This window comes from Morone saxatilis, unplaced genomic scaffold (assembly GCF_004916995.1).
Source record: "Morone saxatilis isolate NCDOM2014 unplaced genomic scaffold, NCSU_SB_2.0 Contig8, whole genome shotgun sequence".
In the NCBI taxonomy this organism is placed as follows: Eukaryota; Metazoa; Chordata; class Actinopteri; family Moronidae; genus Morone; species Morone saxatilis.
Window position 1 is genome coordinate 6,264,694 of NW_023340257.1, and position 12,403 is coordinate 6,277,096.

General features: G+C 39.9%; 1 pseudogene; it reads left to right on the forward strand.

The window, feature by feature from the left end:
* Positions 1-2,829: 2,829 nt before the first annotated feature.
* LOC118341978 overlaps positions 2,830-12,403 on the forward strand; it is a 13,492-nt pseudogene continuing 3,918 nt past the window's right edge.

Below are 12,403 nucleotides of genomic sequence, written 5' to 3' on the forward strand. Positions count from 1 at the left end.
AAACAAGGCGGTGGCCGTAACATCCCACAATGAGAACCCCTGCTGTGAAAAGCAGCCTGTTTTTTGTTTTTTTTTTACAGAATTTGCACAGTATAAGATCGAGTACTTGGCAGAAATGGCATATAACATTTATAGCTATGTTTATATAACTTTAGAATAAACGCCTTGGGTCACTACCATGTTTCTACAGTAGCTCATTCCCAGATTATAAAAATACAGATTCCAGCAGTGTTCAATTAGTTGCAATCTGCAACTTCACTGCTAAATGCCACTAAATGCCAGAGACTGGTACTTCAAATGTATGAATTCAGAGAAAGCACATTCAATAGCTGGTTTTGAAATGTTTAAATAGTCTTTATACACTTTATAATTTCATCTGGACTTTAATTTGAACAGAATCTGGTGTGAAATGAGAACACTATTGATTTGTGTGGGTTGTTATTTGTAGTAAATTGTGTATCAAAAAGTAATTTAGTCACTTTTGAGGTCTACTTAATTTATAAATGATTAACAAGCCTTGTGGTTATTATCTGTTTTGTTTTAAGTTGACTATCTTCAAATATGCATTCCAGGGACGGCGGTGCTTTTCACAGCAGGGGTGCTTATTATAGTGCAGAAACCAAGAAGTCAGTAAACGAACACGATTGCTACGGGGGTAGACTTACTTTGAAAAAACGGTTTGATTAGAAAATGCAGCAGCCTCTTCATATCTACATTTAGACCTTTTGCTTCACTCCACTTGTCTCAGTCCCTTGTACTTAGCACTAGCACAATAACTTGTGCTGTACACATTAGGGAGTTATTTAATTTCACAGTACCAGTAAGTACTCTTCATAAGTCCTTTATAAAAAAAGCCATTCAGGGTCATAATACTAATTATTCGGTTGTGTGGATGTTTCTTGTATGAATATGTAATCTGCATTTTTCCCTGGTACATTTGCTCTACTGCCACATCTTAATACTTACATACTACAGTACAGTAAGTCAGTCAGGCTGTATAAAATCAACACGTCTGTAATTTCACCACAATGATATTTGGCTTTACTGTCAATAGAAAAGTCACTAATAAACGTTTACTTCACCTCTGCTACTGTTTTTTAATTCATCCATTTGTTCTTAAATGAGTAGTAAGGAATGCATTCATTTAAACATTGTGGTACATGGTAAAATACACCCTATGCACATATTGAACTAAATATATGGATAGTACAACATGGAAGTAATATGAATAAGAGTTTTTCAAGGTTATACCATTTTAAGTGCAAATGTTGTTCCACATTGTTCTTACAAAACAGTTTCACCAATGGTTGAGTGAAAAACTGCTCGGTAAATCCTCCCAGTTCATCTAAAGAGATCTCCATTCAGATGGGGAGAGATGAAAAAAAATAATCTGGTAGAGAATTTTGTACAATCGTGGCTTTGCTGTTCTCAACATTTGGTTTAATATGTTTACCAAAGTGTACCTCTGAAATTGATGATTGACTGCTGGAGGAAGAATTAACCACAGTGATCAAAATGCAGCTCGATTTAAGAATAAAAATATCCACAATCTTAGATAAGATAATGCCTGCTCACATAGAAGTGCCTATCCTTGATATTAGCCCGATATCTGACATTAATGTGTTTTCTTATCAACATCTGCACACAATAAAAAAGGGAAAAGTTGAATAAAATCAATAATTATGAAAGTTGTGGAAAATGTTAAGGTTTGTTAAAAAGTTGACGCTCAAATGAATTGCTGACTTCCATTTGTATGAAGAAGCAGCTGAAGGAGAATAAACAATGGCTGGGAGCTAAACTGCATGTTGAAATCTGATGCAGTGGTTCTTAACCTCCCAAATCAAGTAACTTTTATTATTATCAGCAGCACATGTTGCCATGACTGGACAATAGACTGGACAACTGGTATTTCTTTGGATATGTGATTTGGTTTTCATTTATTAACTTGCATACTACGGTGTGAGCACATAATTGCTCCAAAAGAGCGAGTCTTTCAAGGTAATTTTGTTTTGTATGTTATAGTTGGTCTTCTTGTTTTTAAAGTATGTATTTGTGAGGCTTTTTTTTTCAACAGTTTAAGTTTCAAGAATTATAATTTCCTACCAAAAACTCTTTCTCGTAACCAAAAAACAATTTATACTGATATTTGATTTCTCTACTGTAACAGAAAATCTTCATAGGTTTCTTTAAGAAACGAATACATGAATGTGACATTTCGCAGTTAGTGTACTATAATTATAGTCATGGCATGCACAAATACCGTCTTTCACACAGGACTGAACGGGTTTTTTTTACAGTCTCAGGCAAGGTGTCAGTCAGCCCAGATGTTTCCGAGGAGGGCTATAAAAACATAGAGTGTTGGCAGTAATTACTGTCCAGTAATTACTGTCCAGTGAGTTGTAATCTTTATGAGTGTGTTCTTTGTCTGACAACTTGTCGGACTTAAGTCCCTCCTCTTTTTGCCTTTTTACTGCATGCTCCCCCTTGCTTGTGTACTCATTTACATCTACTTTTCTCGCTTGTCAAGAAGTGCTCATTTTGGATTGAAGGTTTGGGAAACTGTTGTGCTACAGTGTAAAAGGGTAACTTTCTGCTTTATGTTGGATTTTGTTGTGATAAAAATGAGCAGACTTTTGGTAATCCATACTTTGTTACTAGTCTTAGATTTATGTTTTGTTGTTCTACCTAAGAGTAAGCCATCAGAAGTACTTTTTATTTACATACAAGTATCTAAGAACAATTGTTACCCTTATGTGCTAACACAATTTACCTAGCTTTCTTTTGCCACCAATCCTCCACTTCATCCAGTCTCCATCAGTCCTCCTCACCATGTCCAACCAGCCTACACAAAACCACCATGAAGCCTACATTTCCCTGATGAGAGGGTTGAGAGAGTTGACCGTCCGGCGGCCCCGTATTCCGTGACTGGTTTCTGATGGAGATCAATGTTTTCTTTACAATGAACAGCAAAGGCCAGGTCTGATGGCTGCCTCTCGTACGCTTTGGAGGATGTTGTCCTGGGCATGAAAGGCTCCTGATGCCTTTCCTGCTCTGGTAGAGAACGCTCTGACCTGCTGAGAGGGATGGTGCTGACAACTGTCTGTGGGGTCTATCAAACCTAAAGGCAATAGCTGAGTAACCTCAGCAAGATCTCTCCAAGCCAAAGTGGTGGGCCTTTAGTATGATCTGGAGTTGGTGTGTATGTATATGCCTCAGCGTGGAGACCCAAAGACTGGGCATCTGAAAACTGGAGGATGAGTGCTGATACGGGGCAGGCATGAGCTGATGCACACACCCTAAAGTGAGGCACACTGCTTCAGTTTGAAGGAACAAGGTGTCGGTGTGCAGGGATCTACTTTTCTGCATCAGAGTGAGGTAGAGTCCCTGTGCTACCCACAGATCCCATCCTCCTGGATCGGCTGTAGTGTGAGTGTATACTTCTTTTCATGCCAGTCAGGCAGTATTTAGGCATACTGCTTAGCTAAATGCTATGCTGTTCACCATGACAATGCTATGTCAACCATGCGTGTTTATCATGATAACCATTTTAGTTCAGTATTTAAGCATGAGAACATTTTCCCATCAGCACTGTGTGTGATTGTTTAAATTGGAATTTTTAAAATCAGGGGATCACCAAGGTATTGTAATTAATTTTGAGGGCTGTGTGATTTCTATACCAAATTTTATGGCAATCCACCCAAAACCTTTTCATATATTTCAGTTTGGATGTGGTGGACTAGCCAACAAGTATGGGTACAGCTCTTACCAAAATGGAAATTCTTTTTTTGCTCATCTCCCTCTGTGTCTCTTTCTCCTGCATGTTTTCATCTTTTTAAAGACAGAATATAAATAAACTGTGTCTTTTATGCTTGGCAACTCTCTTTCCCTCTCCTCTTTGCCCTTTCAGATTCAGAATCAGTAAGGATTTTGAGGATAACCTGGAGTTCCTACTCCAGGGGGTCACAGAGTTTGACCTCCAGAATGGGTTAGCAGCTTCTGAGGTTCTTGTCCACGGCCCACTAGCCTTCCCCATTGGTACCACAGAGGATGGACAAGTATTCTTGGCAGGAGCCTACTATGGGCAGGGACGGGTTGTTGTGGTCTCTCATGAAGGACTTCTGAGAAGAGAGGTGGGAAATGAATTGATGATTTTTTTTTAAATCAGCAGAAATATGGGGATCATATGTGAATAATATACCAAGGCCATGGTAGTCATTCGATCTCACTCTGATTGAACACTGATGGGAGATTTGGGTTAGTGTTAGACAGTGTTTTTCAGCACCATCATGAAAACACTAAACAAGTATAATCCCTCTAGTTCACTATACTTGTAGACACTTTACTAAGACCCTTTATTTTGTTTCCATTCATGTGTCACTCTTTTTTATATAGAAATATTTATAATCTATTTGAGAAAGATAATTCAGAAAAAAATAACCGGATAGGTCAAGTGAATTAAATACATTCAAATCAAGTATACTCTATTACACTGATGCAAGCATCCTGTGAGCAATTGTTGCCATAAAGCGTTCTTGCTCATTCATATGTGATCACCAGCAGTTTGCGATCTGTAATGTGATAAACAATGAGTCGTGCTTAATCTGCCAAATATTTTTTATGTGATTAATAAACTCTTTTCTGATAAACCTTTATCACAGACACGGCTCACTGTTGAACAATGCATTGTGGCTGGATGAAGGCCGACAGGGCGTTGTTGGCGTAGCGCCAGAACTCGACCAAGCCTTTAAACTCTTCAGCAAGTCAGAGTTTAATTGTGAGATGACAAACTTCAGGGAGGACTCAGGGAGTGTATTTGTCTGTACAGCATATAGCGATAAACATGTGGAGGAAATCCAGGACTTTGTAGCAGAGGGAGGAGGCCTGCTGATTGGTGGACATGCCTGGTACTGGGCACATACACACAAAGGGCAAGGTTTTATTCTCTTCTGCCAATTTCAAGCCATGATAATATAACATGTAATTATTTATTTGGAAGGGACCATGTACAATATTAAACATACGATTTGGTTTGGCTTTAAAGCTACTGATAGAACTCCAACTCTTAATGTCACCTAGTACGGTGGTCCACTGAGTTGTGGCATTTACAGCAAGTGCAGATTGTCCAAATGCAGTGCGAAGAAAGGGTACAGTTTAATGTATTATGGAAGATGTCTTTTTTTTTTTTTTTTAAGTGCTCTTTGACTGAAACGTAAACAAAAAATGGAGGCAAAACCAGCCATTTTAACTTTGTATGTACCGTATGTATGCTGAGCATTTCCCAGGTACCACCCTCTAAATTCTAAAATCTTTACTAGTTCTTTTAGACAATGACATCAGGGACAACTCTGAACTACAGGTAGAACACCACTACATCAACTTCCACAGCACTAAGTAAAAAGCCCATTTTCAGTCACCTACTCAGACACCATGACCAAGGCTCAAGACAGACAGGTAGAAGACAGTTGGTGTAGGACCCCAAAAGCAAACACAAAGGCAGAGTTAGAAAGGATATTTACTAGATCTTTATCATTAAGTAAATATAAATAGCGACTAAGCAAGCAGAGCAGCTAGAAAAAGCTAAACAGGCAACTGAACTGAAAGAAAACACTGAGGCTAGGAACTCATAGACTAGACACTGGTAAAGTTAAATAAAGAAACTAAAGGTCAAATCATGTTTTATTACATAACAGACCTGAACAAACTTACAAAAGATGTTGAATATCACCATCACATCAAAAATCTTAATACTGTGTAAACCTTGCAACACATAGATTGTTACTTGCACTGTCTTTCAGGAAACAAGATCCTGAACAAGATGGGCTTGAGCCTGCTGGACAAGATAATTACAGAAGGTTCCTACAAGGCCCCTGTGCCTAGCCAGGCCATCAAAGACACCTACCACTTCCGCCACCTTCTTCACCGCTTTGCTGGTCATGTAACCCAGGGGGAACAACTTACAGAGCATGAGAGGATGCTTAAAAACTGGGTGGGGACTGTGCCAATTACTTGCACATGAAGGCCCATGACTGCTCCTCCTATATGCGGGTGTTGTCCACTCTCACCGACATCTTGAAGAAGCCGGGCATGCCACAGGTGGGCAGTGAATTCTTTTATAGTCTACAATTGTTATTATTTTGTGAGTGAGGAAGGCCTATTCCTTTCTTCCATTTCAATTTGGTTTTAGGCATTTACTGCCTTGAATAGATCATATTTTATCGACAGAAGATTTAGTTACCATGTACATACATGTATAAGCTGCAGGGGCAATATTGACCGACCCCCCAGCACTAATAATTGTACCACAGGAACAATACTAACAACAAGACCATAACACACTATATGGTGAAAAGTGGACGGTGAAGAATCGTCTTAATGCTACAGCACGAAGACGTTTTAGCCAATTGGGTTCTTCCAACTTTGTGGCAACAGTTTGGGGAAGGCCCTTTGCTGTTCTGCAATGACTGTGCCCCTGTGCACAAAGTGAAGGAGGTCCATAAAAACATGGTTAGGCAAGTTTGGTGTGGAGGAACTCGATGCATAGACCCTGACCCTAAACCCCACTGAACATGTATGGAATTAATTAGAATGCAGATAGAGAGCCAGGCCTCCTTATCCAACATCTGTGCCTGACCTCACAAAGGCTCTTTTGGCTGAATGGGCTCAGAGAAACACTAGTAATCTAGCCTTCTCAGAGGAGTGGTGGTTATTGTAGCCTCAAGAAGGGGTCCAACTCCATACAATGGGTTGTCCAACAAGCTCATATAGGTGTGGTGGTCAAGTGTCCATTGCCTTTTTGCCATATAGTGTATGTCAGCATGGGGTCTAATGTTGTTTTCTTAACTGCAGATATGGTGATACTGTAAGCAACCTGTTTTACAATATTCATCATTCATTTTCAAGGTGAGTGACACATGCCTGGTGAAGAGTCCCAAAGACCACCTACTCCTAAGGGTGGGGGCAGAGGTATATAAGGTTTGCCCAGATCCTGATGTTCTCTTGCCCTACCTCATCAAGCATAACCCCATGATGCCAGTTGTCTACAACCAGATAATCAAGATTAATGTGAACACTGCAGGTCAGACCTCACTCAAATCCATTATAGAATTTCAAGGAAAATATTGTAGAACTGTGATCGATCTGTTAATATAATTTGTGTGCACAGCTGAATATATTTCTGTAATCTGTGTTTGTGTCAGGAGAAGAGGAGTGGATCAGTACAGGTGTCTACCTCACTCCTGGTATGAAGACCTACATGGTCATACCAACAGAGCTTGTCAACAAGGGATGGAAGGTACAGTGCACAAAATCAAATTCAAACATTTGGTTTATTTAGTTCAAGTGAGACAGGAAAGTGACAAGTGTTAGAGGGGGGATGACATCCAGCAAAGCGCTACAAGATGGAATCGAGCTGGTGCTCGATAAGGATGGGTTGAACGAGTACCAAATTCTTGACAATAACCATTCAGACGGAAATCCAATTACATTATTTCTTTTTTATTGTTTTTGTATTTTTAACAAACATAATTATCTACATTAAGAATGTGGTAGTTGTTAAATACTTAACAAAATCGCAAAAACCAGGAGGTCATTAAATCGATATAATTGCTACTGGAGGCTAGACTTTGCTAGTGGTCTTGGAGTAAGTAAGGATCTGGTGAGCTCACCAACGAATCCAGGAACAGTGGAGATGATGGTTTTCACAACTCTGCACTACTACAGGAATGTAAAACCACAAGAGGTATGCACTAAAATAAACCACACTAAAACTCTGAAAGTTGTGTGAAATCACTTGTGTGATTCAGTATGGCATGATAACAGTCTATTTAATCATCCATCCAGTTTGGCCTTCAGTGCTCAATAGGCATTTTGTATTTAAATGACTTTGCCAACAGAACATGTTTGTTCGTTTCCTTGTTGTCAACTAATTTTAAAGTTTCATGTTTTTATTGCGAGCTAGTCCCTGACTCAAAATGGTCTAGAGTGGCCATGCTGTGTGAGTTATATCATTATGGAAGCATCAGTTGTTGAGATGAAATGTAACCATCAATATGATATTATTACAGCCTCCGCTTCCACTGACTTTGACTGACTGGATGAACAGGTTTCTTATACAGTCACGCCACATTTGGGTGTAGCTCTGTTTCAAAATCCATTTTTAAGCTGTGGTATATTAACAGTACAGCGAATTCTGTCCAGTTAAGTGTAATAGTTCCTTTCTCAGAAGAGCCTCAGTCGTTGGGTTGTTCTGACTAAGTTACCTCCTCTTATTGTCTGTACCCTTTTCACTGCAGTAGTCCATACCATGCTCTCATTTATATCCACTCTTCTCTCCTGTCAAGGAGTGTTCTTGGTGGATTGACTGGGAAACTGTTGTGTCACAGTGTAATCATACAAGCAGGAAGCCAACTTCACTTTCAGGTAAAAACATACATTTCTGCTTCCTCTTGGTTTAACAGATTTTTTTGTTTTGTCTCGCAACTGAAGTTGTATATCTTAATATAGGTTCTCCAAATTTTTAGTTGTATCTTGTATGGTGTAACATAAGGAAAGTAAGCACCGGTAGTATTTTTAAAGTTTTGGTTTTCACTGGTCTTTTTATTCCCACCAGGGAAAGCCTGGACTGACACAATATACAGCCATCGTATCCTAGCCAATTTCATACCGTTTAGTGCAGTACACCGATTAAGATCTAAGAACAATTGTTAAACCTTACGTGCTAATGCAATTTACATCTGACTCACAATAGGCTTTCTTTTGCCATTAACCCTCCTCTTCATCCATTCATCAGAGCATCAATCAGCTCACAATGTCCAACGAAGCCCAATCCAAAACCACCATGGAAGAAGCCTACATCTTTCCTGATTGCGTGGCTTGAGAGAATTGCGACCTCCGGGGCCCCTGTATTCCCAGTGACCTGGTTCTGATTGGAGATCATGCTTTCCTTTAGCAATGAACAGCAAAGGCCAGGTTCCTGATTGGCTGCCTCTCTGTACGGCTCGTGGAAGGATGTTGTCCTGGGTCCATTGAAGGCTACCTGCATGCCTTTCCTGCTCTGGTTAGAGAACGCTCTGACACTGGCTGAGAGGAGATGGGTCTGACAACTTGTCTGTGGGGGTCCATCAAAACATAAAGGCAGTAGCTGATAACCTCAGCAGATCCATTCTTCCAAGCCAAAATTGTGGGTGCCTTTAGTAATGATCTGGAGGTTGGTGTGTATGCTGACTGATGTACAGCGTGGGTGCAGACCCAAAGGACCTGGTGGCATTTCTGAAAGCGGGAGGAGGAGTGCTGATAGCGGGCAGGCATGGAGCTTGGGCTGCAAACCACCCTAAGGAGAACACACTGCTTCAGTTTGAAGGGAACAAGGTTTCTGCGTGTGGCAGGGTCTACTTTTTCTGGGCATCAGGTGAGGTAGAGTGCCTGCCTGTCTACCACAGACCCCATCCTCCTGGATGGCTGTAGTGTGAGTGTTATACTTCTTTTGTTTTTGTTTTTGTTGGTTTTTTGACACATTTTGCAGGCATTCGGACCTTTTGGCACCAGTGATATGTGTAACAATTGTCATACCAGTCCGCCCTGTCTATATGTTTATAAAACAAATTTAAATGTCAAACGTATGGCAGCATTACAGACTCATTACAAACTCAGTAGGGATTCATCAAAATTTCATGGCCTTCTATCAGTACCTGTTGAGATTATTTTCAGTGCTGGGATGTGGGTGGACGGGTAACTATAACCAACAGTCTGACATTGCCATTTTTAGAACAACACCACTAGAAAGACTAAAAACAATGGCTACATCCTTTACCAAAGTGAATATTATTTTTCTTCTCTTCATATCCCCCTCTGTGTCTCTTTCTCTCTTCTGTTTCCCTTTTTTAAAAACACAATCTAAATAATTCCACAATAAACTTTATCTCTCTTGGCACCAATTCAGAATCGGTAAGGACTTTGAGGATGACTTAGAGTTCCTACTACAGGGGATCACAGAGTTTGACCTCCAGAATGGGGTAGTAGCTTCTGAGGTTCTGATCCACGGCCCACTAGCCTTCCCCATTGGTACCACAGAGGATGGACGAGCATTCTTGGCAGGAGCCTACTATGGGCAGGGACGGGTTGTTGTGATCACCCATGAAGGGCTTCTAAAAAGAGAGGTGAGAACTGAATTAGTGGTGGTTCAAGGTTATTTTTAATAAACATAAATATAGTGGTCACTGAAGGATTTGATAAGAATGACATTTTATGGATTAGATACTAAGGCCTTCACATATCTCATTCTGACTTAACACTGGAGGGAGATTTCGCTTAGTGTTGTGACTATTTTTCACTACCATCATCAAAACACTAAATGGAGGAAGACATCCCTGTCCATCACTCTTGACTCCAACTATGAGATTTTATGTTTGTTTTTTCCTTTAATTTGTCACCCATCTGTAAATCATAATAGATTATATTTTATATTTTACAAGAATTCAGTGGGAAAAATGATTTAGATGAAATAACCTGATGGGAAAGTCTGCTATTGGTTAATCGAGTGAATTAAATATGTTAAAATCAAGTATACTCTATTACACTGATGCAAGCATCCTGTGAGCAATTGTTACCATAAAGCTTCCTTGCTCATTCATATGTGATCACCAGCAGTTTGCGATCTGTGTATGTATATGTGATAAACAATGAGTCATGCTTAATCTGCCAAATATTTTATATGTGATTAATAAACCTGCTCTTTTTCTTGGATAAACCTTTATCACAGACACTGGCTCCACTTTGGAACAATGCCATTTGTTGGCTGGATGAAGGCCGACAGGGCGTTGTTGGTGTAGCACCAGACCTCGACCAAGCCTTTAAACTCTTCAGCAAGTCAGAGTTTAATTGTGAGATGACAAACTTCAGGGAGGACCTCAGTGTATTTGTCTGTACAGCATACAGCGATAAACATCTGGAGAAAATCCAGGACTTTGTAGCAGAGGGAGGAGGCCTGCTGATTGGTGGACATGCCTGGTACTGGGCACAGACACACAACGGGCAAAACCCAATGACAGATTTCTCAGGTATGATAACATGCCCAAGAGTTTTATTCTATGCTGCTAATTTCAAGCCATGATAATATAACATGTAATTGGTTATTTTGCTTGTAAAGGACCATTTATAATACCAGTATTAAACATAAATGTTAACATTGCATGTATTGTTCCAGAGTTAGCCTAAATCTCATTTTCACCTACAGTCCCTTTGAAGGTCACAATTAAAACAGACGCACAGTGACAGAACACCACAAAACAAACTAGACAAACAGGACACATTACAGTACATCACACACATACAGTATGTCAGCAAGTGTATGTTAGACAAATTAAAAGTAAGTAAATTTGTATACAAAGTTACAAAGTGGAGAAGCTTCTCCTCTCACTAAATTTGGCTTTAAAGCTACTGATAGAACTCCAACTCTTCATGTCACCTGGTAGTGTGGTCCACTGAGTTGCGACTTTTGTAGCGAATGCAGATAGTCCATCATGAAGAAAGGGTACAGTTCAATCTATTATGGAATATTTTCTTGAGGATTTTAAAGTGTTTTCCAACTGAAAGTAAACAAAGTCATATAATGGAGAAGAAGCCAGGTCACCTGATACCACCTTCTAAATTCATGTGATGATGTTATATCATTGCTAGTTTATGGGCAATGAAACACCCCAGGGACAACCTACATGCTAAAAGAGGAGAGCTGGCGCAGGACCCCAAAAACAGACACACAGAGACTGAGGCAGAAATGATCTTTACTAGATATTTACCATAAAAAATATACATATTAGCTACCTAAAGCTAAACAGGCATCTGTAGTGAAAAGAAAAGATAAGGAAAACAACAAAAGGTCAAATCTCACCACCTGATTTGGGCTTGGGAATCAGTACAAAATTCTTATACTGTAAGAATTATACCTAATAATACTGTAGTTCTTATATTCTTAAATTCTTATTCGGTAAGTAGTATACCTAATACTGTAAACCATGTAACACATATATCAAGTCATGTTACTTGCACTGTCTTTCAGGAAACAAGATCCTGAACAAGATGGGCTTGAGCCTGCTGGACAAGATAATTACAGAAGGTTCCTACAAGGCCCCTGTGCCTAGCCAGGCCATCAAAGACACCTACCACTTCCGCCACCTTCTTCACCGCTTTGCTGGTCATGTAACCCAGGGGGAACAACTTACAGAGCATGAGGAGGAATGCCTTAAAAAACTGGGTGGGGACTGTGCCAATTACTTGCACATGAAGGCCCATGACTGCTCCTCCTATATGCAAGTGGTGTCCACTCTCACCAACATCTTGAAGAAGACGGGCATGCCACAGGTGGGCAGTAAATCACTTTTTCTATAATTGTTTGTGAGTAAAGGTCCCT